At 47.0% G+C, this 26,133-nt stretch overlaps 1 long non-coding RNA gene across 1 annotated transcript; it reads left to right on the top strand.

Moving 5' to 3' along the window:
* The first annotated feature begins 1,218 nt into the window (after window positions 1-1,218).
* LOC144325837 (uncharacterized) lies at window positions 1,219-4,115 on the top strand. Its single transcript, XR_013391035.1, has 2 exons — window positions 1,219-1,286; window positions 3,682-4,115. It is a non-coding gene; the product is annotated as an uncharacterized LOC144325837 (long non-coding RNA).
* The last annotated feature ends 22,018 nt before the right edge of the window (window positions 4,116-26,133 follow it).

Genomic DNA, 26,133 nt, shown 5'->3' with positions numbered 1-26,133 from the left:
GCAACCAGATGGCAATGTGGGGAGCAGATATTGGGGAGAGATTGGTTGGTCATCTCAAAACAGGCACTAGAACAACATATCTTGACCCTCATCAGAGAGAGAGAGGTTTCCTACTGAGGTGCTACATCAAGCCAAGATGGACTTACAGTAAGTTGTAGATCACTGAGGCTTGTTTTATTTTGTTTAAGAAAATGTTTAACTACTTTAGTGAAACCTCAAAGCAGTTTTGCAAGAAATATTAGAATTTTCAATAAGGAACAATTACAAATATTTAAAAATAATTACAATTATCTGGGTTGTTTTAGTTCCTCTGGAAAAACCGCAGGGATTGTTGCAAAGGCTTCAGTAGTCATAGCAGTTATGATTCACTAATCAAGCACCTAGATATGGCACAGAGATTAAAATATAAGGCAGCCTCTCTCACAGCCTTATAGTTTAATAGAAACAGTACAAAAGGAAAAGGGGGTTGGGGAGGGAAGAGGAAAAGAAGCAGCAAACTCAGCTCTCATTGCCATCTGTTCCATATTATCAAGTACTCAGGCCTTCCCCCTTGACTAGCGGCAGAGGTCAGAGGGCATTTTGCCCCTTCAGCCCTGTAGTCAGAGGGCAACTGGCAGATGGAGTTGATTTCTCTTTGGATAAACACTTGCTTGGTGTTCTTGACTGTTTTGCTTCCTCAAGAAGAAGAGGTTGGAGCAGTGGTTCCCAAAGTGGGGGGTAGCGCCCCTGGGGAGTGGAATTAGCTAGGGGGCAGTAAGAGACAAGGGGGCAGCAGAGGGGTGCTGAAGGTACAAATAGCTATCAGACTTCTGAAATCATGGGATCAAGTTAATCAGCCTTTTTTATTTAATCAAACAAAATAGTTTTAATCGGATTTTTAGTAAACGTGCAATTAATTGGTAGTGTCTCGAACTTTATTGTGTTATTTTCTTCCTCCGTGCAAACCACTAAACAATTGGGCAGGGTAGGGAGCCCTAGGCCTGAGTTTATGGAACCAAGGAGGCAGTGGTCCCCCCCCCCCAAAAAAAAGTTTGGGAACCACTGAGTTAGATACTGTGCACATGAGAACTTTTCACCTCTCTCCAAAAATAAGCAAAGGGAACTGGTTCCAAAAGGGCTTCAGTTGGCAGCACCCGCAAGGATTCAGTTCCAGATGGAGGTTTACTTACTTACTTACTTATTTATTTATTTATTTATTTATTTATTTATTTATTTATTTAAAGCTAAGTTATGACAAGTGTCCCTGAAGTGGTGGTGATGGAGCTACGCTTGGTGCATGCAAAATGGTGAGCTTTTTTTCTTTTAAGAGTGAAGCAAGCTATAGCCAGGAGTAGGCATTGATTTGGGGAAAATGTTGATGATGGAGAAGTTTTCTCACCTAGTGAAGCTGTCTGAAGGGCTTCGGGAATCAGAGGACTGTTTTATAAGTTACCTATTCCTTTGAGAGAGGGAGGAATCTGAAGTTTGCTTGCATCAGTTGAGAGAATGACTTCCGGAAGACCTGAACCCAACCAGAATGCGTGTGACTGCGGTGAAAGGCAGGGCGGTGGCGGTGGCAGCGGGTGAGACCTCAGCCTTTTCCGTGCAGCTCCTTTGAAAGAGGACGTGTCGTTCCTGAGAGCCTCCTTTCCTTTCGCAGCCTTTGAACTGCTGGGAGAGGAATGGGAAGGCCGCAGGGAAGTGCAGAGCTGAATGCTAAGTCTCCAAACTGAAAAATATGTGAGGAAAACACTGCCAGAATGAGAGGGGCCTTCTGCCGAACACCCAGTTTAGCAGAAAATGTGGGATGGCACATTAATTTAACAAATTTCCCCCAGAAAAGCTTTGTCTGCCACCCAGCACGTCGCTCCCCCTGGCCCCATCTCTCCCCCCCCCCCCTGCTTCTGTCCCCACATCCCCACAGCCAGGCACCACCGTACTGGAACAGGCAGCTCGAAAGTAAACAGTGTCTGAAACCTATTCTCATTAGGCTAATTTACGAATAAATTACCATATTCAATGGCCTTATTTTTACTGCTCGTTAACAGGCCCATGATAGGATGATAATTATGGGATTTTAAGTGGCTAATGGCAGCTGGGGCTTGAAAAGCCGTTTTTACGAATCTGTTTATGGCAGAGAAGGTGACAAGGGGGTGGAGCAGTCGACGCTGGCATCTCATGTCAGGAAGACAGCTTTAATTGTTGAGTATTTATTAGAGAGGAGGGAAGACTGTAATTTAAAAATGAAACTTTGAAGAAACAAAAAGGAAATTAATTAGCCTGCCGGTGCTGGGGTGGCTGGCGTTTCAGGAGGCCACTGAAATGCTCCTGTGTTTGTGCATCACTTTTGGGACTCCACTGGGCTGATTCTGCTGCCCCTCCTCCTCCCTCGGCTGATTTGGCTTCCAGTGCCTGCTGCAGCTAAATTGTGTGTGTGTGTGTAGCTGCAAGGCAACTGGGGCTAGAAGCAGCCCATAATCCTGCTTCATAATCCTTGAAGATTCTGGAACTAGATTTTGTGCTTTTGGTGGAATCAAACAACCTGTGCTTTGAACACATAGGCAGTGTCTTAATCCATTATAGGCTAAAAATGCTACCTTCATCTTCTGGGCTGTGCCTCTCGTAAACAGCCATTGGCTGGGTAGCTGTGATGTTCAAGCAACTTTCTAATAGCTCAGGACAAAGTTGTCAACTATAGAAAGCAAAAAGCAAAAGAACTGAAGGGTCTGAGCAAACTCACCCAAGTGGCCTAAGCTGAGGAGGAATAGTTTGCAACAGAGGAACTTCAGCAGCTCTGGAGCCACCTGCACTGAGCAGCACTGAATGGGTTAGGTGACTTTTGCGGATCCTGAAGCTCCGTGGTTCTCTGAGGGAAGGGGAAGCAAAGCAGCATTGAGGTCACAGTGATTCATGGCCAGCTAAAACCCACAGGCCAATCTGAAACAGCCAATCCAGACCTGAATGGGCGTGCGCCAATTTCCTTCCATGCCTTTCTTGTTCCTGCCACCCCGAGGGCTTGGGGCAAGTGGCAGGAGAGCTTTGTGGAGTTTTGCTCCACCACTCCAGCATGATCTCTCCCTTGACCTAATGCTGTGGCTTCTAAACTCCCCCATCCCCCCACCCCGACCACCTGAAAACTGCTGAGGGTCTTTGAGGAGGACTTAATGATTTTTCTGCCCATTGTAGCTATTGTAATTCCATAGAATTGAAATTGTAATACAATAAAATACAATTATATAAGGAGTAGAAGAAGCAATTAAAAACCATAGCTGACATTCAGTATGATGAATGTGCCACCTCCTATCTTCAACCAAAAATCCACAAACATGCCACAGACCATCTGAATAATAATAATAATAATAATAATAATAAATAATTTTTTATTTATATCCCGCCCCACCCCAGCCAGAGCCGGGGTGAGAGGAGGAACTCTTTTCACCCTGCTCATTATATGCAAAATTCCTCTATTTTAGGCACCCTCCTCGTGGCTCTGCTGTCTGCGGCTGATGGAAGTTGTAGACCAAACATCTGGAGGGCCCTAAGTTGGGGAGACTGCTCTGAATTGCGGTGCATTTGCATTTCTGCCTTTGCAAATCATTTCCTGTGTCTTTATCATGACCTCTTCCCTTGTTTATCACAGAGTTTGTAGAATGCAGAACGCAACATGTGCTTGGATTAACAATTGCATGTTATTCTTTCCAGAGATGGAAAGAAGATAAAGTCCCTACCAGAGAAGAATGGCAGATCAAGTTGATGATTTATGCCGAAATGGCCAAAATGACCGGAAGAATCAGAAATCAGGAAGACCAAAATTTTAATAAGGAATGGGGAAAATGTATAATTTATCTTAAAGATAATTGTAAACAGTTAAAATCGTTAGTAGGATTGGAATATCACTTTTAATTTAATGGTGAATTTTTGATACAATGGAGATGTAAAAGATTTGGATTCTTATAAAAGATGCAGGAGGAAATGACTAACAGTCGGACCCACAAAGGGGAGGAGGGAGTCCAAGAGATTCCTTGGAATCTTGTTTTTATGTTGTATGTTGGACATGTCACTGTAAAATTTTAATCTGAAAAACCAATTAAATATTTTATATATACATTAAAAATTGCATGTAATTTTAAAATTAAGATTCTTATGCTTTTTGTTTTATTATTATTCATAATTTATCTATTCAGGGTGGTCATTGGGGCTTTTCACTGTTTTTTTAAGACTGAGGGAGCTACACGCATTGATGTCAATGGGTATGCTTCTTATGCGTACTTTTCAATGCAAAGTTTTTTTTTATTTTCTTTTAAAATTCACAACTTCCAATATTGCCCTCATCATCTTCACACTGAGGCACAGGAAGCTGCCTTCTGAAGAGGCAGTTTTAGGGTAGTGTGACGGGTTCCCCCTCCCTGGCGGTGCTGCAGGGGCTGCCGCAAGAGTGCTGGAGAACAGAAAGAGAGAGAGAGAGAGACTTGGAGCTGCCCGTAGGGAGCCAGGGACCCTATGCATGCAAAGCAGAGGCTCTGCCATTGAGTTGTGACCTTTCCCTAAAAGAGGTTGAGTAGATGACATTATACAATTAAAATTAGGTTACTCCAAGCATCATTTTGAAATTCGGCTTTCCCTAACTTTGGCTTCCAGTTTTTTGGTTCTGCCATCCCACCCTCTCTATCCTGCCTAAATTAATTCTGGTTACTCTTAAATACATTCTCTACAAACTTTCGATTGCACAGGTAAGCTATAATGATCAACCAGAGATCCACTGGCAACAAAATGCAGCTGTGTTTAATAGTATCTATTACTTCAAATTAGCATCACTTTATCCCTCTCTTCAGGCACACTAGTTTGCTAGTGAGCTGGGTTTGAGACGCATCTGCTGTAAGACCAGGGGTTGTTTAATGGGCTCAAATCTGTTTGAATGCCTTGTCTTTGTTTTTATCTAGGTATTTGGTGATAACTGGAATTTTTTAGTTTTCTTAGTGTAGTTTTGCTTGTTTGCCTCATGACAAAATTGCTAGGTTGTCATTTATTGGGCCTGCTTGTATGATTTTGTAAATTGGGATACATTGTTTTTCTCTGTTTAATTTTATTACATTATTCCCTCTCTGGGATTGAAAATATTCAGTGAAGGGTGGGCTAGAAACGCTGTAAACAAAATAACTAATATTAACATTCTGAATTTAAAGGCAGCCATTGTGGCCCGTAAGAAGAAATTACAAAATCTACATTTGGGGAATGCCTTTATGAGGCCAGCCACCAAAATGTCACAGAATAACATGCAAGCTTTTCAGCTCTCCAGAACTCTCCAGGAAACTAGCTGGCAAACCAAACCGGGGGGGGGGGGCAATGTTGGTTCCTGGTGAAGGCAGCAGGGGTGTGCATCTGGTCACAGGCTCAAGGTGGAATGGGGGAGGGCATGGTCACAGATGGTTAGGCCTGAGGCCGCTCACAACATGGTTGGACAGGAGAAGAAGAACCCAATGGTTGATCTTCCATTCATGAAGATGTAAAATCCAACTGTTTCCCAGGTCTGTCTCCATCCCAAGGCAAGGGACAATGTTCCTTTAGTTCCTTAGTAGGCAGAAAAACAGAAAGAAAGAAAAACTCAGCAGTTTTTATATTAACAAAACTGGAGATTACTTTTAGGTAATGCATGGTGGATTAAAAACAAAAACACAAAAAGCTGGCTTGGCAAATAAAGAAGAGACAAAAATTAAATACGGTTACACATCTAGAAGTGGAAGGAAGGAATATTTATAAACCAACAGAAATAAGAGATTGTTTCCAGAGATACTTCAGTCGATTGTATAAACAAGGTCCTCAGAGTGATGCAGAAATAGAATCGTTTTTGGAAAAAAATGGACTGAGAAAGATTTCACAGGAAAATAAAGAAATTTTGAATCAGAGAATAACAGAACAAGAAATAGAAGGTGCCATTCAAAACATGACATTGGGTAAATCTCCAGAACCGGACGGACTTACTTCCAGATATTATAAGACTTTGAAGGAGGGGTTATTACAGCCTTTGCTGGAAGTATGCAATGAGATTTTGGAGGGGAAAAAGGCACCCGACACGTGGAAAGAGGCATACATCACACTTATACCGAAGACAGAGACGGAAAAGACTCAACTTAAAAACTACCGACCTATTTCCTTACTAAATGTGGATTACAAAATTTTTGCTGACATTTTAGCAAAAAGGTTGAAAACAGTTTTGATGGAGGAGATTCATAGAGATCAGGCAGGCTTTCTACCGAAAAGACATCTATCAGACAATGTAAGGAACATTGTAGATATCTTGGAAATGCTAGAAGTGAACATTAATACTAAAGCAGTCCTGATATTTGTGGATGCCGAGAAAGCCTTCGACAATATATCTTGGGATTTTATGATGAAGAACCTCCGGGGGATGGGGGTAGGCCAAGGGTTTGAAAATGGTATAGGTGCAATATATTCTGAACAAAAAGCAAAACTTATTGTAAATAACGTGGTTACAGATGAACTAAAGATAGAAAAAGGGACACGTCAGGGGTGCCCAATCTCTCCATTGCTTTTTATATCGGTCCTGGAGGTGCTGTTGAACATGATTAGGAAGGACCAGTTGGTTAAAGGTGTACAGGTCGGAGCGAAACATTATAAACTGAAAGCATTTGCAGATGACCTGGTACTTACTTTGCAAGAGCCTGAATCTAGTACAAAAAGAGTTTTAGAGTTAATTCAAGATTTTGGTCAGGTTGCAGGATTTAAGCTGAATAAATTAAAAACGAAAGTATTGGGGAAAAACCTAACATCAGTGGAAAAAGGAAGCTTTCAGAATGAGAGAGGGTTAACTGTGGTTAAGAAAGTGAAATATCTGGGTGTTAATATGACTTCAAAAAATTTGAACCTATTTAAAGATAATTATGAGAAATGTTGGAGTGAAGTCAAAAAAGATTTAGAAATTTGGTCAAATATGAAGCTTTCCTTGTTGGGTCGAATAGCAGTTATTAAGATGAATGTGTTGCCTAGAATGTTGTTTTTGTTTCAAACTTTGCAAATATTGGACAAGATGGATTGTTTCAAGAAGTGGCAGAAAGATATATCTAAATTTGTCTGGCAGGGCAAAAAGCCCAGAATAAAATACAAGATATTAACTGATGCGAAAGACAGAGGGGGGTTTGCCCTGCCGGACTTAAAACTTTACTATGAATCAGCAGCTTTTTGCTGGTTGAAAGAATGGATGCTTCTTGAGAACACTGACATTTTGGACTTGGAAGGGTATAACAATATGTATGGGTGGCATGCATATCTTTGGTACGACAAGGTCAAAGCTCATAAAGGGTTTAAAAACCACATTGTCAGGAAAGCACTATATAATGTCTGGACTAGATATAAAGATTTGCTGGAAAGTAAAACTCCAAGGTGGTTGTCACCAATGGAGGCAAAGGCCATTAAAAAACTTAATATGGAGGCCAAATGGCCAAGATATGGAGAAATTCTGGAACAAGAAGGGGACAGATGGAAACTCCAAAGTTTTGAAAAACTAAAAGGGAAAGTGAGAGATTGGCTTCATTATCATCAAATAATGGAAGTGTTCAAAACAGATAGAAAAATTGGCTTCCAGGTGGAAAAATCAAAATTAGAGACTGAACTGTTAGAACCCAGTACTAAGAATTTGTCAAGAATGTATAGCTTGCTGTTGGAATGGAATACACAAGATGAAGTGGTTAAGCCTGCAATGATTAAGTGGGCACAGGACATTGGTCATAACATTTTGTTTGCTGACTGGGAAAGGTTGTGGACCACAGGTATGAAATTTACGGCGTGTAATGCCTTAAGAGAGAATATTATGAAAATGATATACAGGTGGTACATGACCCCAGTCAAGCTCGCAAAAATTTATCACTTGCCCGATAATAAATGTTGGAAATGTAAAGAAATTGAAGGAACATTCTTTCACCTTTGGTGGACGTGCCCAAAGATTAAGGTCTTCTGGGAAATGATCTATAATGAACTGAAAAAAGTACTCAGGTACACTTTCCCTAAGAAACCAGAGGCCTTCCTCCTGGGCATTGTCGGCCAATCGGTGCTAAAGAAAGACAGAACATTTTTTATGTATGCTACAACAGCAGCAAGAATACTCATCGCAAAGTACTGGAAGACGCAAGAACTACCCACCGTGGAAGAATGGCAACTGAAGGTGATAGACTATATGGGACTGGCAGAAATGACGAGCAGAATCCGTGACCAGGGAAGCGATACGGCGCAGGAAGATTGGAAGAAGTTTAAAGAGTATCTAAAAAAATATTGTAAAATTAATGAAGGTTAGAAAAATGTTGGATTGGTTATTAAGGGGTTAAAAGCAGTAAGGGATAATTGGAAGAAAATATCTGTCACTAAAATTATTTTAAAAGTAGGGAAAGGATTTGCTGAAAATTGAATCTGAAATTAGAATACAGAAAGGGAAGGTATGAGGAAGTCGTGAAAGTAAGCTTAAAGAAAGTAAAAATTGAGGTTATACGTGTTTTATCTTTTGTATTTGTATGTTATGCCTTTTTGCTTTTTTTCTTTTTTCCTTTTTCGTTATGGTGTTTGTTAAAACTTCAATAAAAATTTAATTAAAAAAACAAAAACAAAAACACAAAAAGAGTCAAATTGAGTAGCTCAGCTAGCAAGTTGGAGAGAGTTCTATTTTTGCACAGAATAAAGTCCTCTCTTCAGGTAGTCCTGTCCTCCAGCTTGTTCTCCATGCGCAGCCTGTCCTAGTTATGATTACATAAGATGTACATGAGGAGCACATGGATCTCTAAATAGTGTTAATAACAAAAATGCCTTCATTGGTAATGAAGCATCTTGGCCAGGGCTATATCTCGGTCATATGTGTATGCTGAGTATGAAACCTTAGATGGAGTTGTTTTTGCAAAAGTTTTCTGGAACGATACAAACAGAATGTTTTGGATACTGATACCTTTCCACCAAAGGTAAAGGTAAAGGGACCCCTGACCATTATGTCCAGTCGTGACCAACTCTGGGGTGCTCATCTCGCTGTATTGGCCAAGGGAACTGACGGTTGTCCGCAGAGAGCTTCCGGGTCATGTGACCAGTAGGACTAAGCCGCTTCTGGCAAACCAGAGCAGCGCACAGAAACGCCATTTACCTTCCTGCCCGAGCAGTACCTATTTATCTACTTGCACTTTGACATGCTTTCAAACTTGCTAGGTTGGCAGGAGCAGGGACCCAGCAACGGGAGCTCACCCTCTTGCGGGATTCGAACTGCCGACCTTCTGATCGGCAAGCCCTAGGTTCTGTGGTTTAACCCATAGCGCCACCGACGTCCCCTTTCCACCAAAGGTAGTGGTGTGTTATTTGCTACTTCTACCAAAGACTGATGTTTTACTTCTTATTTTCAAACCTTACTTTGTTGAATGGTCTCTTTAAATTTGAATAGTATAGCAGGTGCTGCTAAGTTGTGTTAACAGTATAGCAGGTGCTGCTAAGTTTTGTTAATTAAGCTGTGTCAGCAATTGGGTATAGTATATAAAGAGCAGCACCTAGCTCTCTCAGTACCCTGGGGGATGGGTTGGTGGTTGGGTCATGCTTGTTGATACCGTATGTTTAGTGTAAAAGGAGTTTCTGTTTTTGTTATTAAAACCTTGTTAAAGTTATTTTTGAGTTCTTTGTAATGCGTGGTCTCCCCAGCAAGCTTTCCGCAGCGCAATTAAACTGCAAATAGCCAACACACTTTGCATAAAACAGTGCAAACCTTCTGTAAGAAACCCCTTTAAAATACCAGTAGCTTTTTCTTTGAAAGGATTTATCTAAAAAGTATATCGTTTAAGCTTTTCAGTGGCATCCTCAGTTTGGTGGTTGCAAAACAAATTCACTCTAGCAATATTTTCCAAAGACTGACTAGAAATTGAGCCTGTGGCCATGGGTGCCTTGGTGCACTGCCCCCCTTTGCCCCGTCCATCTGACTGCCCCCCTCTCGCACTACAGCCATGCTCAGGCCTCTTCTGCTCTGCTGCTTCCCCCGCGCTTAGCATGCCATGCTCAGAGCACAAGCGCCCACCAGACGGACAGTGGAATGGAAATGGTGGAGGAGAAGGCGATTAGCATTTGATCCCAGCTGGGCCCCTGCATGATGCAGCACTGGAATGCCTTGGCAGCTCTTTAATGCAGGATAATTTGATTAGATCAGTGACTGAGCCTGCTGCTGTGGGCAAGATAAACCTTCCAAAGTCAGGGCAGGGCAGAGGGAGGGAGGGAGGGAAGGAGAGAGAGACATCCCCCCTCTCCTCTGAAGCTTCTCTCCTCCTCCTCTCTTTCCTTGCCGTTGGGCTTCCGCTTTTCCCCACTTGGCCCTCCAAGTCAGCTCTGAAATTCCGCCTTTGCTGGGTCTTTGCCCTGCACCCCTCTCCCCACCCGGCCAGCTTCTGGCCTTTTCTGTTGTTACCGGAAAAATCCGAGGGCTCCCTTGGACAAAAAGTAAAGACACCAACCAGAGTAAATTGAAGCAAATCAGCAGCCTGTAGGCTTGGTCTTTATTGAAGAAAGACTGTCGCGACAGGGTGCTCCCCTCACTTGCAGGTGAGAGGAAAGACCCAGAAAAATAGTGTGCCAGGTCTTATAAAAACTTTTGAAATTCCCCTCCTCTAGGTCAAGCCCACCCCCAGAAACATCATGCATACATTACAGAAAGGAGGGGTTGAGGGAGGAGTTGGTGGTAACCTGAGTGTCTTGTCACCTGGCTGGTTCCTCCTTTCCCCCCCTCCCCATGAGTCACTTCCAGGAGACAAAGGGGAGTTTGCAGTTTCCTGCCCCCTGAGGGAAGATCTGATCATTGTCCTTTGTTTCAGTCCATGCTGAATCCACTCCCATATGCAAGTTCTTTGTGATCTTGATTGTCTTCTGTCTGGGATCATCTGGGCAGGGCTCCTGCAGATGTGCTGAGACAGTGAAGGGATTATGGCTGACCAGGGCCAAGCCACCCCCCTTTGTTAGTTCTTGTCATATGGAGTAAAATAAAAATGGAACAGTGCAAATCCAATGTATTGTTGATTTTCTATGAATTTATAACAGAAATGTGGCGTATGTAGTGTGTGAGTGTGTGTGAAGTTTGTACAAACAGAATGATTGGGGGGGGGGGGTTCCTGCTACACTGTGACCCCTCAGCCTCTGACCCTTCTGATGGGAAAGAGGAATAGCTGGGTGAGAGAAGGAAAGAGGCCCAAGGCCAAATGGATGAGGTGGGGAGCACCATGCAGAGCCAGAACCATCCCTGGTCCCACGGAGAGCTTTTCATCTGCCATTGCTCTATTTAATTCTCAACCACGAGGTTTGGTGGAGCTCAGTCTTTGCAGAGATGCTCAGCCTGTGCTTGCATGTTCTAAGAGCCCGTGTGACATAGGGGTCAAAGGGCTTGTCCACACTTGCCTTTCCTCTGCTCTTTGCAGGCATGGACTGTTCAAGCACCCCAGACCTCCCCCCCAAAACCTGAATTAATGTTTGCTCTAATTCAGCTTTAAAGAGCGAGTTTTCGCAGAGAAAGCTCGGGGGGGGGGGGCGGGGAGACAAAACTTCAGACATGGAGTGGTAAAGTGTGGAGCTGTGCCTGGAAAGAGAGGGGCAAAAGAGAAATGTGGACTAGGACTTGGGAGAGATCTGGGTTCAAATCCCTCACTCAGCCAAGAAGCTCCCTGGGTGACCTTGGGCCATTCATGGCCTCACTCAGCCTAACCTACCTCACAGGGTTGTTGTGGGAAATAAATAAGGAGGAGGAAACCAGTACGTCCCAGGTATGACTTTTCTTTGGAAGTAAAGGTAAAGGTAAAGGTACCCCTGCCCGTACGGGCCAGTCTTGACAGACTCTGGGGTTGTGCGCCCATCTCACTCTATAGGCCGGGGGCCAGCGCTGTCCGAAGACACTTCCGGGTCACGTGGCCAGCGTGACAAAGCTGCATCTGGCGAGCCAGCGCAGCACACAGAAACACCGTTTACCTTCCCGCCAGTAAGCAGTCCCTATTTATCTACTTGTACCCGGGAGTGCTTTCGAACTGCTAGGTTGGCAGGCGCTGGGACCGAGCAGCGGGAGCGCACCCCGCCGCGGGGATTCGAACCGCCGACCTTTCGATCAGCAAGCCCTAGGCGCTGAGGCTTTTACCCACAGCGCCACCCGCGTCCCTCTTTGGAAGTAGCCTCTCAGTATTTTATGCTTGTATTGATTTCTTAAATATCTTATGTATTTCTTTACCATAAATCAATTCAGGACACCTATTGATGTGAGAAGCAAATATATAAACATAACAAACTTACTAAGCTAAGCATTGTGCTCTCCGAAAACCTTTTGAGACTGTGCAGCAAAGTCATAAGCAAACTCTTGAACGTAAATCAGCAGATAGTGGTGATGACTGCCAAGTGAGGTGGCCGGGTGTGCACAGAATCAAAAAGAGCAACGTAGAAAAGGGAAGCTTTGGGGGCGGGGGGGGGGGGAAGGCTGCTGTGGGATGGACAGGGAGAGATGCTTGGTCAAGCGAACAAGACTTAGGGTTTTCTTGGGAAACTTCTGGCTTATCCACACTTCCTCTTGCCCTGCTGCTTCCTCCCCCTTGAAACTGCTCTTTAGTGCTCAATTGGAGCAATTCAGTTCCTCCCCCCAGATTGCCATTTGCTCCTGGGGAAGGAGTGGGGCAAGGGGGAATCCCTTGGAGTCGTGCTTGCTGGGCACGGAACAAGTGGGAGCGCGGATGAGCCCAGGATTAGTTTCCACATCCCAGGCAGTCTCCTGTTTTTGTGCTGCGGAACCCAGAACTAGGCTGCTAGCTTTCTGGAGAAGGGCAGTGCTTTTTTCCCTGGGGGGAGGCATACCCCTAAACATTTTGTGAATCTAAGTTTGGCCTCATTGAGGGGCAGTATTTCAATATGAGTAGGAAAATGAGAGTACCCCTAAACATTTTTAAAGAAAAAAAGCATTGGAGAAGGGCATGAGGCTTCCCAAGCTTTTCTTGGTGTTGAAATCCTTGAAAAATGACTAGTAGGTAAACATCCAGGAGGAGCCTCCTGCCCTCCAAGGGGAAGCTTTTCACTTCTTCCTCAGCCTTTTGCCATTTTTCAGCTGGGGCTGATTTGCGCCCCCCAGGGGGCTTATCCACACCTCCTCTTCTGCTGCTCTCCACTCCCAGAAAGCCACTTCAGCACTTACTTGGAGCAAATGGCAATTCAGGTTTTCCTCGAATTGCCATTTGCTCCGCTCTATCACCAAAGAAAGGTGCAGGGCAAGGGGAAAGCCGCTGGCACCTCTGCTTCCTAGGCACGGCACAGGCAGAAGTGTGGGCGATGCCTCTGGTGGGCTGGCTTGCTTGCCACTGCAGCCTTTCATCTTCAGCGCTTCGAAGCCAGGCATTCTCTTTCCAAAGTGCTGACAGGCCTGCACACGCCATTGTGCCTGGCCCTGGAGTGCTCGGCGCAGTTGTTAACTTGTTAGACAGCAGCTAGATTGCAATCATAAATAAATGATTTGCTGTCTCCTTACATTCAGACATGTAGCTTTTAAAGTGTAGCTGTCATCCCAGCATCAGATTTAGTCAAATGCTGCGTAACTGCAAAATTATCCTCCCTTGCCTTTTCTCCCTCTCTTCTTATTCTCTGTATAACAGACAGTTAAATTGGATTTTCAAATTTGAAGTGCATATTCTGCCCCCCTCTGAAATCCCCTAGAGGGTTGCTATTTTTTTTATATTATTTCTAAAGCAACTCACTAATGTTTATCATTACCACACAGAAATTTCACTATTCTTAAGGGGCACCTTAGAAAGTTGGCGGAGGGAAAGGATGCAATTGTGTCTCAAAATGAAATCAATTTCGCAGCTGATTTGCAGTTTATTTACATGTTAGCATTTGATTTTCTGCTGATTTATAAGCCACCCACCCACATGCTTCTGTGTCCCTTGACTGCTTTCTAAACAAGCAGGCTTGGCAAGGGGGGAGGAAGAGGACTGGAAGAGAGAGGGTGAGTGCTTGGGATGGCGCTTTCTCCGGGATTAGTACAGCAGCCTTCCTCTTACACCTCCTGGCTGACGGACAACACACCCAGCCTGATAAGTCATGGATGTTTCCATCTGCTTTAGAGGGCCGAGTCGGCTTCAGGCACCCACCACCCTGGTGGGTGATGTTTGCTGGGCAAAGGAAGCAGGAATAAAAGCAGTGCTTTTGCCTCTTTGGGATTGTCTAGTCGCCTGGATTGTGAATTAAGCTCTAAGGAGTATTGTTTAAAATTGGCATTTTAAAATTAATGTTGTATTTTAAGCATTGCAACCCACCTTGGGACCTTGGGTCGAAGGGCGAGTATTAAATTATTGTTGTTGTTTGGTTGTAGAACTGTGCTGAAAAAATGCCAAGGCTGTACTATAGTTTCCCTAGAAGAGGGGCAGTAGCAAGGGGGGAAAACATGCCCTTTGTTTTGTGAAATTCCAGCCCAGGCAATGAGACCTGCCCAGACCATCGCCTGAGGTTCACTTCAAAGAGCAGCGAAAAGGTTTCCTTCAATGTGGTCTTTTAAGATTTTGTTCTGCTGATTTTTATTTTTATTTTTGGGTTTGTTTTTACAGACACTTTGCTGAAAGTGGCCCCTCAATAAAGAAGACCACTGCTGCTTCTAAACACCACCATCTTTATCCAAAGCAAATGTGTGCTCTGCTCTCTGAGAAAGAGAGTTGCTGCTTCTCCAGAGGCCTCGGAAACAGCCCAGCCCTGGGGTGGCCGTTCCCCGCAGCCCTGCCTGCTGGGTGTGGCTGGCTTCTGCTTGCCCCCTGAAAGGCTGCCTGCAAGGGCTGTGTCTAACTACACTCCTGGGGCCCAGCCAGGATTTGTTTGCTATTGCCTTTGTATCCACCTTTCCTCCAAGGAGCTCAAGGTGACGTACATCGTTCTCTTCCCCACCCCCTTTTTCCCCTCACAGCAACCCTGTGGGGTGGGGTAGGCTGAGAGGCAGGGACTGGCCCAAGGCTGCTTTCCTTCGGGGAACCTGCTCTTCACTTCTGAATCAGAGCAAACGTGAGTCAGGTTTTTCGTGGTAAAGAGCAGGTGTCCCCAGGGCAAGTGGAAAAGTGCTCGGACCCATGCCAGTTAAATACAATTGTTTAATTGACACTGACATGGCGAATGCCTGTGTGTATTGCTGAAAAAGTTTAAAATGAGGAAATTCCACTGGAGTATACTAAGTGGCTGCTGAACTCCTTGATGGGTTGATAATTAAGTATTGGTGCTTTCTACAGGTGCAAGTTTAGCCTTAGATCAGGTGGCAAAGGTGTTTGGTTGCAAATCTCCATTTTGAAAGGGAGCTGCCTTTGAGTCATTGTTCTCAGGCTCTGGGAGTGAGATGCTTGTCCAGGAGGACGCAGCCTCAGGCAGGCATGGAGGCTGGAATGCAGGAGAAACAGAGTGATGACCCCAATCCTGTTTAAAGTTATTTCTAAGATGATGATGAGCCTGTGCTGGATGAATAAGAGATATGGAGTTATTTGGATGTATCACTTACTGTTTTTTATGCTGTTTTTAAAGAAAGATTTGCAAATAAAGCATTAATGAAACTTGACAATGTTTTACAGTATTTCCAAAAGGAGTCAGTTTTTATGCATCCAGTCGCTTCAAGTTGCGCAATATTAATATCTGCAATATTATTGTTTTATCATTTATTAAATTTGTATACTGCCCTATCCCCATAGATCTCAGGGTGGTTCACAACATAAAATCACAATATAAAAAAACAGAAAATACATAATAAAAAGAAAGACAACCCAATAATACCCCCCCTTTCCACAATAGTGCTTAGAAAGCATGGGACAAGCAGAAAACCTCTTGGGCGGAAGGAAGAATGGACAAGCCCTCAGTGAGCTCATGGCTGAGAAGGCAACTGAAGCCTGGTCTCTCCCAGGGCCTTCTTCAGCACGCAGGGGTGGGCGAGGCCAGGGGCCAAGGCAAGCGAAGCAGCCAATGCAGCTCTGACTGTTGCACACTGGGGCACATTCCAGCCACACAAAAGCCCCTTCTCCTGCCAGGAAGGCGAGAGGCTTTCTTGCCCCTTGAGGGCACCTTCCAGCCAGGGAAAAGCCCTCCTGGAGGGGGCGGAGCAGGGCTGGAGAGGGGGTGTGGCCTGAGGAGGCTTGTAGGGCAGGCTTTGACCCCTGGGCTGGAGGTGAAGGGCACCTTCACGTTCAAGGGCTGCCCCCTGTCGCGCAGCGCATGCAAACACCCCATGGCAGGGCGTGCTGAAGGGGGAAGAGCCCAAATGGCCCTCCCTACCAGTGGGGTGGGGGGAAGGGGTTCCCTGCCCAGAGAGGAGGTCTGCATCCAGTTCCACGCTGGGGGAGAGTGAGGCTCAGCCAAGGCAAGCTGGATGATTACCGAATTGCCATCATCCCTGAAAGATCACCAGACAGATCCCAGAGCAAAAGTTATTCTTCAGCCTCACCTGTCGGAGCAGAAGCAGCAGAGCCATTTGCACCCACGGAGTTTTCTTTCTCGGGGGTTTCCACCCTGTCCCTTAACGCAGAAAGCCAAGCCCCGACTCTGCGCCTCAGTCATGGGGAAAAGACACCTCTTTGGCGATGGAAGGTGCCTGTGCAAATGCCATGGATAATTAATGCCTTCCTTAATTCAGAAGCATCAAAGGGGCCTCTGTTTAATTCAACATCCTCCGAGTGTTGCAGGATGACAGAAGAGTGACGGCAGCAGTGGCAGCAGAGAGCATCAAGCATGCCTCTGAAATCCACCCGCTTCTGGGCTGTGTGGGGCGAGGGGTGTGCCTCCCGCGGCATTAATTAGACAAGGGGCTGCCACGCCTGCGCCAGAGGGGGCTGCTCACCCAGCCGGGCCCCAGAACCACCCCTGCCACCCAACCCAGCAGCCTGGAAATGCTTGGCAAGGGTTCTGCAGGCAGTGGAAATGGGGAAGACGTCAGATCTGGGCAGCTCCTGACAGCAAGGCAGTCTCCTGCAAAATGCTGATGTGCAGGTCCTCTTCTTGACCACCCAGCCCTTTCTAGGAATATACAACAAATGGATCCATTCTGTCATTTGTATTGAAGTAAACCTCTGGAATGTATTTTGTATAGCTAAGCATTTAGCTCTATCTTCAGTATATTGTATTTTATTTTATTGCTATGGCTAGTGGTTAATGCAAATAAAGTTTCTGTGTATGTACGTGCATGTAATATACAAGAAACGTGGCTTCAGTCTGAAGCTACTTCACCCCTCTGGCTCATCCCTGCTTTGCTCAGCCTCCAGCCTGGGGAAGAGCTCTGGCAGACTGAAAAGCCGGCTCACTCTTTTGGGATGTTTAGGTTGGTGGTCATAAAGGGACTTCTCCACTATTCCAGAGGAAAGTGGTGGCTTAGCCATTAGCCTCACATGTCTGCTTAGCTTTTTTGGCGAGGAACTGTCTGAAAAAAAGCTTATTCCTTTGGCCTGCAGCAGACTTGACAAGCACCAGCCCAGGATATGATGCCACAGATGCCATGGGACAACTGGAGGTGCTTCATTACTGCCCGCCCCCTCCTCACCCTCCACCATGCCCCTCAACCTGGCCCTAGGTTTGGTCACCTGCCAAATCTCAGATAAGAGTTGTCGGACCATTTCACTTTAAACATTTCCACGGGTTTGGGGGGGGCACACACTCATTTCAGGTGGCTTTCATGCCTCCAAACCAAGGAATGATCACATAATGTAAATCAAATCCATGCTTAAAAAGCAGAACCCACTCAGAGAAGCAGCCCAGGAAAAATCAGTCATGATTATTATGATTCTGTAATGTTACTGTAAACAGAGGCCTGTTTTATCTTGGTGCCTATAAGGTGAATGAGTCTGTCTGGAACAAAAGCGGGAGGGGATTCCACCCCACTCCTCGGCCAGAGGAGAGATTCCTTCCTATGTGGCTCCTCTGGTTGTGGGGCCACAGGTGGACTTGGTCTCCAAAGGTGTCCACAAGGTAGAGGCAGGTGTGTTCTGGAGACTGGAGAAGATGGCCCCAGAGAAAGGTCTGGCCAGGAGGAAGAGAAGACACATTTCCCCACAAGAGACACCACTTGTGTCTTTGGGATTCATTGCCACAGGACATGCTAGGGAAGAGGAGGCGGAGGCGGAGTGTGCTGGTCCCGTGGGTTACCCGAGAGGCGAGGTTCAAGTCGGGGAGGCGGGGTTGGACTCGATGGCCCTTGTGGTCTCTTCCAACTCTATGATTCTATGATTCTAAGTCCGGTCCATGGTCAAAAGTGCAACGTGGAGGCAGTCCATAGTAGCTGGAGCTGGGTGCAGGGCAGGGAGTAGGGTGAAGTCAGGAACAGACATGCAAGCAGGGAGCCAGGGCGGGTCAGGAGCTCAGGCAGGAAAGCAGGACAGGGTTCCAGCAGGAACTAGCAACCAACAATGTTGCTCCCACAACTTGGGACTGGGGCTGGCTGGCTTTTATCTGCCCCGAGGCATAGGGCGGCCCCAATCCTCGGGTGACTCGCCTCTCCTGGCCTGGAGGCGAGCACTTCTCCTGCGGGAACTTAGTTCCCTCCACCTCTCTGCCCTGAGCCTCTGCAGCTCAGGAGAGGCTGGAGGGTTACTGGACCCAGAGGCAACCTCACCTTCCCCTGACGGGGCTGAGAGTGGAGCACCTGCAGGCAATGGATCCTCCATCACCTCAGTAGCCAGAGCAGACTCACCTGAGGACCCAGCACAGGTGAGGACCCTTCAGGCTCAAGCCCCAGCCCCGGCTCAGCTGGTTCTGGAGGCAGGGAATCCTGTGCAGGCTGGGATCCCTCAGGTTCAGCATCTAAGGCCATCACAAGGAGGAGGAGGCGGCATGGGAGGACTGAAGAAGCAAAGAGAGAAGGAAATCCTCCTGCTAGCTACTCAGATGATCTGGCTGTCAGAGCAAAGAATGGTTCTGTTGGGCCAGGCCAGCAGCCCCTGGCTCATCTTGGAGCTGCAGCAAAGAAGCCACAAAGTTGCCCCCCTCCACTGTGGTTTGCTCCCCCCCCCCTCCGCCCCTCAACCAGGCAGCCCCTAGTTGGAGGTGCCACAGAGGATGTCTCAAAGCAGCAGCAGGCTGAACAGAGCCTCCCCACCACCACCAACACCCTGCCATCAACACATCACCCAAACCTGTGGCAGTCAGGATGTCCAAGGTAGGGTTACCAGACGTCCCCGTTTCCCGGGGACAATCTAATGTCCCCGGGAAATGTGGTAGCGGCAGCCTCAGCAGCCCGGAGCCAGCCTGGTAGCGCAGTTGGCTCTGGCTGGCTTCAGAGCTGCTCGCTGCCATGGTGCCCGCCATTTTGCCTCGCTGGAAGTCCCCATATGATGGTGGTAGAGGGGCTCTAAGATGCAGCTTCTGGGCTGCCTCCACCTTCCCTGACCCCAGCAACTAAGCTGTGAAGGGAGGCTTCATGCTGCCTACCGGAGCAGCCCTGACCCCAACTCCTACTTGTGTGCAAGCAGGAGCGGGGTGGGGATCTCTCAGATAGGCAACGGGAAGCCTCCCTTCCCAGCTGAGGGATCCCCGCCCCCTGCTGCTTGCTAGGAATGGGATTTGGGCTGCTCCGATGGGAAGGGAGGCATCGCGCTGCCTGAGCCTCGCTGCTGCTGCCGCCGCTCTCGGCCCTCCTTCTCTGCCTTCTGTGCCTGACCCACCGTGCACTGCTTCCCCACCACCACCACTGAAGAACCAACAACTCAGGGGCTGCCCAGGCTCATGGAGAAAGGAGATAGAAGCCTTGGAGGAAGGGGAAACGTGGCAGTTGAGGTCAAGGCAGTGGCCGCCCCTCTGCCACCGCCATCGCTGCAGCATCAACGTCCCGAACGTGATTGATTGATTTAAAGTGTCCCCAGATTCACTGAAAAAATTCTGGTAACCTTAGTCCAAAGTAGAAATCTCTAAGCAGAGCCAATGCAGGTCCCTGCAGGCCCTGAGCTCCCTGGGTGACCTTAGGCCAGCCACTGCCTCTCCATCTGACCTGCCCCACAGGGTTGTTGTGGGGATGAAATGAGGAGGAGGAGAACTCCCTAGGCCACCTTGAGCTCCTTGGAGGAAAAGGCTATATATGAATAAATAAAGGGGGAGTAAGGCCTCTGACCAAGTGCAGAGTGCACTGCCTTCGTTGCCACATGACCACCCGCAACCAAGGTAAGGAAGGGCTTCCTGGCCAAAGGATGTTGCTTCCTGCTGGGCTTTAGCACTGATGAAGCTTCACAGACGTCCTGTATCCTGGAGGAGGCTTTCCAACAGCCTGACCGTCCGCACCCCCAATGTGCGGAGCGGGAGACTGAGGCCAAGGGAGAGGGGGGTTCCTTAAGGCCACCCAGGGTCTCCTCTGCTTACGCTCTTCACCGCCACGGCAGCTCCGTTACTTAAGCTAATTATACGGCTGATAATTAATTATAATAATAATAGGTATTCTTATCAGCACTCCTAATGTCATCCGACCCAGGGAGGAAAGGAGAAGCCTTGGCTGAGATCCAGCCGGGGGATCCGAGGGAGGCGCCTCCTCGCCCGCCTCCCCTTCTAGCCGTGGCCGGTCCAGGAAGCGGGGCTTGGCCGGAGGAGGAGCTGCATTTGCCCCGGCTCCCGTCAAGGCACAAGGCAGAGGCTCCCCTGCTTTCTCCTTCCATTTTATCCCATCAGCTGCATTTTGGGGGGGGGCTCACCCCCTCCTCTCCCACCTTCCTCTTGCTGGCTTATTTATTGTTAGTTAGTTAGTTAGTTAGTTAGTTAGTTAGTTAGTTAGTTAGTTAGTTATCCATTCATTCATTCATTCATTCTCTCTCTCTCTCTTTTCTCTCTCCCCCCCTCTCTCCCTGCCCCCCGCCCCCCCCCCCGGTGCTGAGGGAGGGGATTCTGACAGGGACAAGTGACAGCTCACTAATTATTCCCTTCCTGCCGCGGCTGCTCCTTGTTTTGGACGTGTTGCTCATTTTCCTCTGGCGCTCGCCGCTGAATAATGCATGGGGGTCCCGATCAGTATTCAAGCGGGGGACCCTCGGGAGCTGCCAGACTAACTAGCTGATAACTGATGCAGTTTGTAACCGGGGCCTTCGGGGAGTTGCAAGGAAAAGTAGCCAAGAACAAATTTAACACTTCTGTCTCATTCCGGCTTCAGAACGTCAAGGAGGAGCCGCCGAGGAGGGAGCGGGAGGAGGGCAGAGGAGGAGAAGCCTGGGTCCTTGGGTGGGCGGGAGACCCTGCAGCGGGGAGGAGGTCTAGCGCTGCTGGAGCTGGGGATCCCAAGGGTGCTCCATTGCCCCACAGGGTCTCGCTCGCCCCAACAACAGGTTCTGTGACCTAGTGTGGTATCGCCCGGGGCCATGAAACTCCCCAGATGTTGAGATCCTGAGCTACCTCACAGGGTTGTTGCGGGGATTAAATGTGGAGCAGGGAGACCCACACCTGCCAGCTTGAGCAACAAGAAAAACCAGCTTGAGCAACAAGAAAAACCCACTTGCCCACCCCCTTTCCGGCTGCTGCAATTACAGCCCCTCTCTTCCCCTCTCCCCAGATGCAATGAAACTCAAATACTGCTTCCTGCAGACCCTCCAAGTGTCCCTATTTTACAGGAACAGTCCCGGATTTACAGAAGCCATCCCAGTTTCCGATTTGATCCCAGAATGCCCCTATTTTCCTTAGGATGTCTGTATTTTCATTGGAGAAATGTAGGAGAATATGGAGTTATGTGAGCTCTGAGCCAAGGAGATAACTATACAACCTTTAGAAAGCTTTGTATAGGGAAGTTTCTAATTTCTCCCAGTCAGATGGGGAGGGTATAAATAATAAAATTATTATTATTATTGCTCTTGATTTTAGATCTGTGGGTTTGAGGCCCATTTTGGGTGATAGTTTCCTGCTCTGCAGGGGGTTGGACTTGTTGATCCTTGTGGTCCCTTCCAACTCTGCAATTCTGTGTTTCTATGATTCTGTGGAATAGGATGACCCTATTTTCATCAGAGAGATGATGGAGGGTATGCTTCCTGCAGCACATACTTTGCCACTCAGGAAGGATGAAGCAAGTGCAGAGTTTTCCTTCAAGTGCAGCCAAGGAGGCTCCCTGGAGCTCTGAAACCACTTGGGGCCTGATCTAGGACTGCTGCCTCTGGCAAGGTGGGCTCTAAGCCCCACAAGCTTCATGCAGAAGAAACCTTTAAGGTGAGGCCAGGCTCTGCTGTAGAGGCATCTCTGCGTGGGAGCAGGCTTGTGTCAACCTGAACGTCTTCTGTGGTTTATTCCTGTAGCTCATGGCATGAGTGATGATTGGCATGGCAGAGATCTCCATTATGGACATTTCTTGACCCGGGTACAAGTCTTATCTCAAACGTGTCCTAGAAGGCTTCGAGGAGACAGCTTGAGCTCCTAATACTTTGCTTAAAGATCAGCCCATGTCATCTAGTTACTAGCAAACGTTGAGCAACACCTCCTGCTCAAGAATGGTTCCCACACAGATAACGAGTAAGACGGGAAACAAACAAGGACAACCAGTTCAGTCATTGCTCACTAGGATTTCCCCCTACTTTCAATTAAGAATAATAAAAAACAGCCAGGAAGCTCTAGGAAGAGAACACAGGCAAGAGAAATATTGGAATTATAGGAATTGCTCATCTGAAAGCCCCCTCCCTTCTCCATTAGAATGGATTGGCTAAAATTAGTACAAAACCCCTAGATTTTCTTTTTTTTCTTTTTAAATAATATTTATTACTTTTACGACAATTTAAACACTACAGAAAAAAACAAAAAAACAATACAGTACAAAGACAAAACAAGACAAAACAAAAACAATTTAAAAACACATAAAAAAGAAAAAAAATCAATATCTTATCTTTCTTTCACATATTTCCACGACCTCCTCACACCTCTTTTTTTGTATTCCACTTCTATTAATTATTTCAGCAATTCCTTTCCATCTTCCCCTGTTTTCTATCCTATAATTATCTTAACACATTTTAACCTTATTTTTTCCTTTAATATTCTATTAATCAATTTATACTTAATTCCTTATAACATTTCTACTAAAGCCATATAACTTCATTCCAACATTCTTCTAGCATTCATTAATTTTACAATGTTTCTGTAAATAGTCTTTAAACTTTTTCCAGTCTTCTTCCACCGACTCTTCTCCCTGGTCTCGGATTCTGCCAGTCATTTCCGCCAGTTCCATATAGTCCATCAACTTCATCTGCCATTCTTCCCGGGTGGGTAAATCTTGTGTCTTCCAATACTTCGCAATGAGTATTCTTGCTGCTGTTGTTGCATACATAAAAAAGGTTCTATCCTTCTTTAACACCAATTGGCCGACCATGCCCAGGAGAAAGGCCTCTGGTTTCTTCAGGAAGGTATATTTGAATACCTTTTTCATTTCATTATAAATCATCTCCCAGAATGTCTTAATCCTTGGGCATGTCCACCAAAGGTGAAAGAATGTACCTTCAGTCTCATTACATTTCCAACATTTATTGTCAGGATTTTCAATGGTTAGTAAGCTCTCAAATCTCCAACTTGGACTCAAGGAGCCAAGACATGCTTTGCCTTAGGAAAGGTCTACACTTGCTGCTCCATTTCTTGCCTTGCTCTTAGTGTGGGTTCTGTGGCAGAATTGTCACACTCACTTTCTGTAGGCTTTTGAGAATATTTAGGCATAATTTTACCCTTTAGCTCAAGAAGTGTATGTATTGTAGGGTTTCATACCCTCCAACATTTCTCCAATGAAAATATGGATGTCCTATTCCATCATCATCATCATCATCATCATCATCATCACCAACATTTATTATTTATATGTCACCCATCAAACATTAAAAAACGTTCCTATACAGGGCTGACTTCAGATGCCTTCTAAAGGTTCTATAGTTACTTATCTCCTTGTCTCCCAGGGGTGTTGCATAACTCTATACCCTCCAACAATTCTCCAGTGAAAATAGGGATATCCTAAAGAAAAGTGGGACATTCTGGGATCAAATCAGAAATGGGGACAACTTCTGTAAATCCAGAACAGTCCCTGGAAAACAGGGACACTTGGAGGGTCTGAGGTGTGCTGCCTGCTTAAACTGTAATGTTGTCTGAAGCAGCATTTATATATTCTGTCACTTTTGTTTCATGCAATACACCAATCTTCCTTTGTTCCTTTTGTGTGAGAACTTCTTGCTGGCAAAAGGTTAAGAGTAAACATGTATTCACAATGAACAAACACCATAACTCTAGCAAAAGTTCCTAAACCTCTTGGTTGCGAGACACACATGTGGGTCTGTTATGTACTGAGTTGAATAGGATCCAAACTGCAGCAGTCTGATTGGTCCTAGAACAATAGGATCCAAAAGGCAGCAGTCTGATTGGTCCTAGAACAATAGGATTCAGAATGCAGCAGTCTGATTGGTCCTAGAACAATGCAGCAGTATGATTGGTTGGCAGGAACCACCCAATCATGCTCCAGATAGAAGTGAATCCACAACCTGATTGGCTTACAGTAGAATTCCGGAATTAGCCAATCATGTGCAGCCCATTGTGTAAATAATGTATATAAAGCAGATACTCTGAGGGGACATTCATTCATTCCTCCTCACCACTATGAGCTGAATAAAGAGCATGAAATCACTTTGCGACTCTGAGTATATTTCACTGGCGACGAAGGTGGGATCCCGCTGAGCTGACGGCCACACACAGCACCGCAGCACCGCCACCTGCCGCACCGCTGCCTCGCACCGTGTATCCAGGCTTCAGCTCCGGGACACAAGGAACTCAGAATGGCAACTGACAGCAGCTTCTCGCCGTTCAACCCAGCATCTGGAGACTGGGAAGCGTACGCCTCCCGTTTCACCTTCCTCCTAGAAGCCAAAGGGGTCACCGATGAAGAAGACGCCAAGAAGAGGGCAATATTCTTCAGCGTCTGCGGAGAGGAGACGTTTGAAATTGCCCGGGCTCTCCTTGCGCCTGAAGACGTTGCTACTGTTCCATACAAAACAATAATGGAACAGCTGAAGGGGCACTTTTCGCCACAGCCCTCAGTGGTGGCTCGTCGAAATGCCTTCTACGCAAAGCGGCAAGCCCCTGGGGAAACCATAACTGGGTTTGTGACCTCTCTCCGCCAAGCTGCCCAGTTCTGCAACTTCTCAGAGCTGGAGAACATGCTTCGTGACCGCCTCGTTGGTGGCCTGAAGGATGAGAAGCTGCAACGACGCCTCTACGCTAAGAAGAACCTAACGTTCCAGGTCGCTCTGGAGGAGGCCCTGGCAACGGAAGCTGCCGAGAGGTCGACGCAAGAGGCACGGCCGAGCCAGCCATCCCAACCGAGGGTCCACCATGAAGACCTCACCGACGACTCAGGATCCAACAGGGAGGAGGTGCACCGAGTACAGCAGCGCACTCAAGCAGCCCACATACCACAGCTGCCTCGACGAGAAGGAGGGAACTGCGCAAGCTGTGGAGAAAGTCACGAGAGGAGGACCTGCCGTTTCCGCAACGCGGAGTGCAGGCAGTGCAGAAAGTTGGGACACATCGCCCGGGTGTGTCGGGCTCGGCCCACCCGACGCCAGGCATCAGATGACCAATCCAAGAGCCCCAGGTCCCGGGGCCCAACGCACCAAGGCAACTCGACGGAGCTCACGGACTTCCAGGTATACCAGTTGCCCCACCCCAACGTAGAGAAAATTTATGTAGAGGTACAGATAGAGGGGGCCCCATGCCGCATGGAGCTTGACACGGGTTCAACTCTATCCATAATCTCGGCAAGGACCTTAAGGAAACTGTGTCCTACTGGGGGTCCCAAACTCAGGCCGGCCCCATTCACCCTCCGGGACTTCCAGAAACGTAAGGTCCCCACCATGGGGGTGGGGACCTTCAGGGTGCAATACCGAGGGTGGACACGGCGACTGGACTTGCTTGTGGTCAAGGGCCCCTACATTAGCTTACTGGGATTGGCATGGTTTGGACCACTGGGGCTAGCCGTCACCGGGGTGAACCACACGAGCTTACAAGTGGACGTGGACGCCATATGCAAGGAATTTCCGGGGGTTTTTGATGGGAAATTGGGACAGTATACGGGGCCCCCCATTGCTCTACAGCTTGACCCCGCAGTACGACCGGTCAGGCTCAAGGCCCGCCGGGTCCCGTTCGCAGGAATTGGACCGACTCGTGGAGCAAGGAGTGCTGGAGCCGGTGCCT

The sequence above is a fragment of the Podarcis muralis genome, chromosome 16 (genome assembly GCF_964188315.1).
Source record: "Podarcis muralis chromosome 16, rPodMur119.hap1.1, whole genome shotgun sequence".
NCBI lineage: Eukaryota > Metazoa > Chordata > Lepidosauria > Squamata > Lacertidae > Podarcis > Podarcis muralis.
The sequence above is the reverse complement of the archived record's forward strand: the minus strand, read 5'-3'. Positions and strand labels throughout refer to the sequence as shown.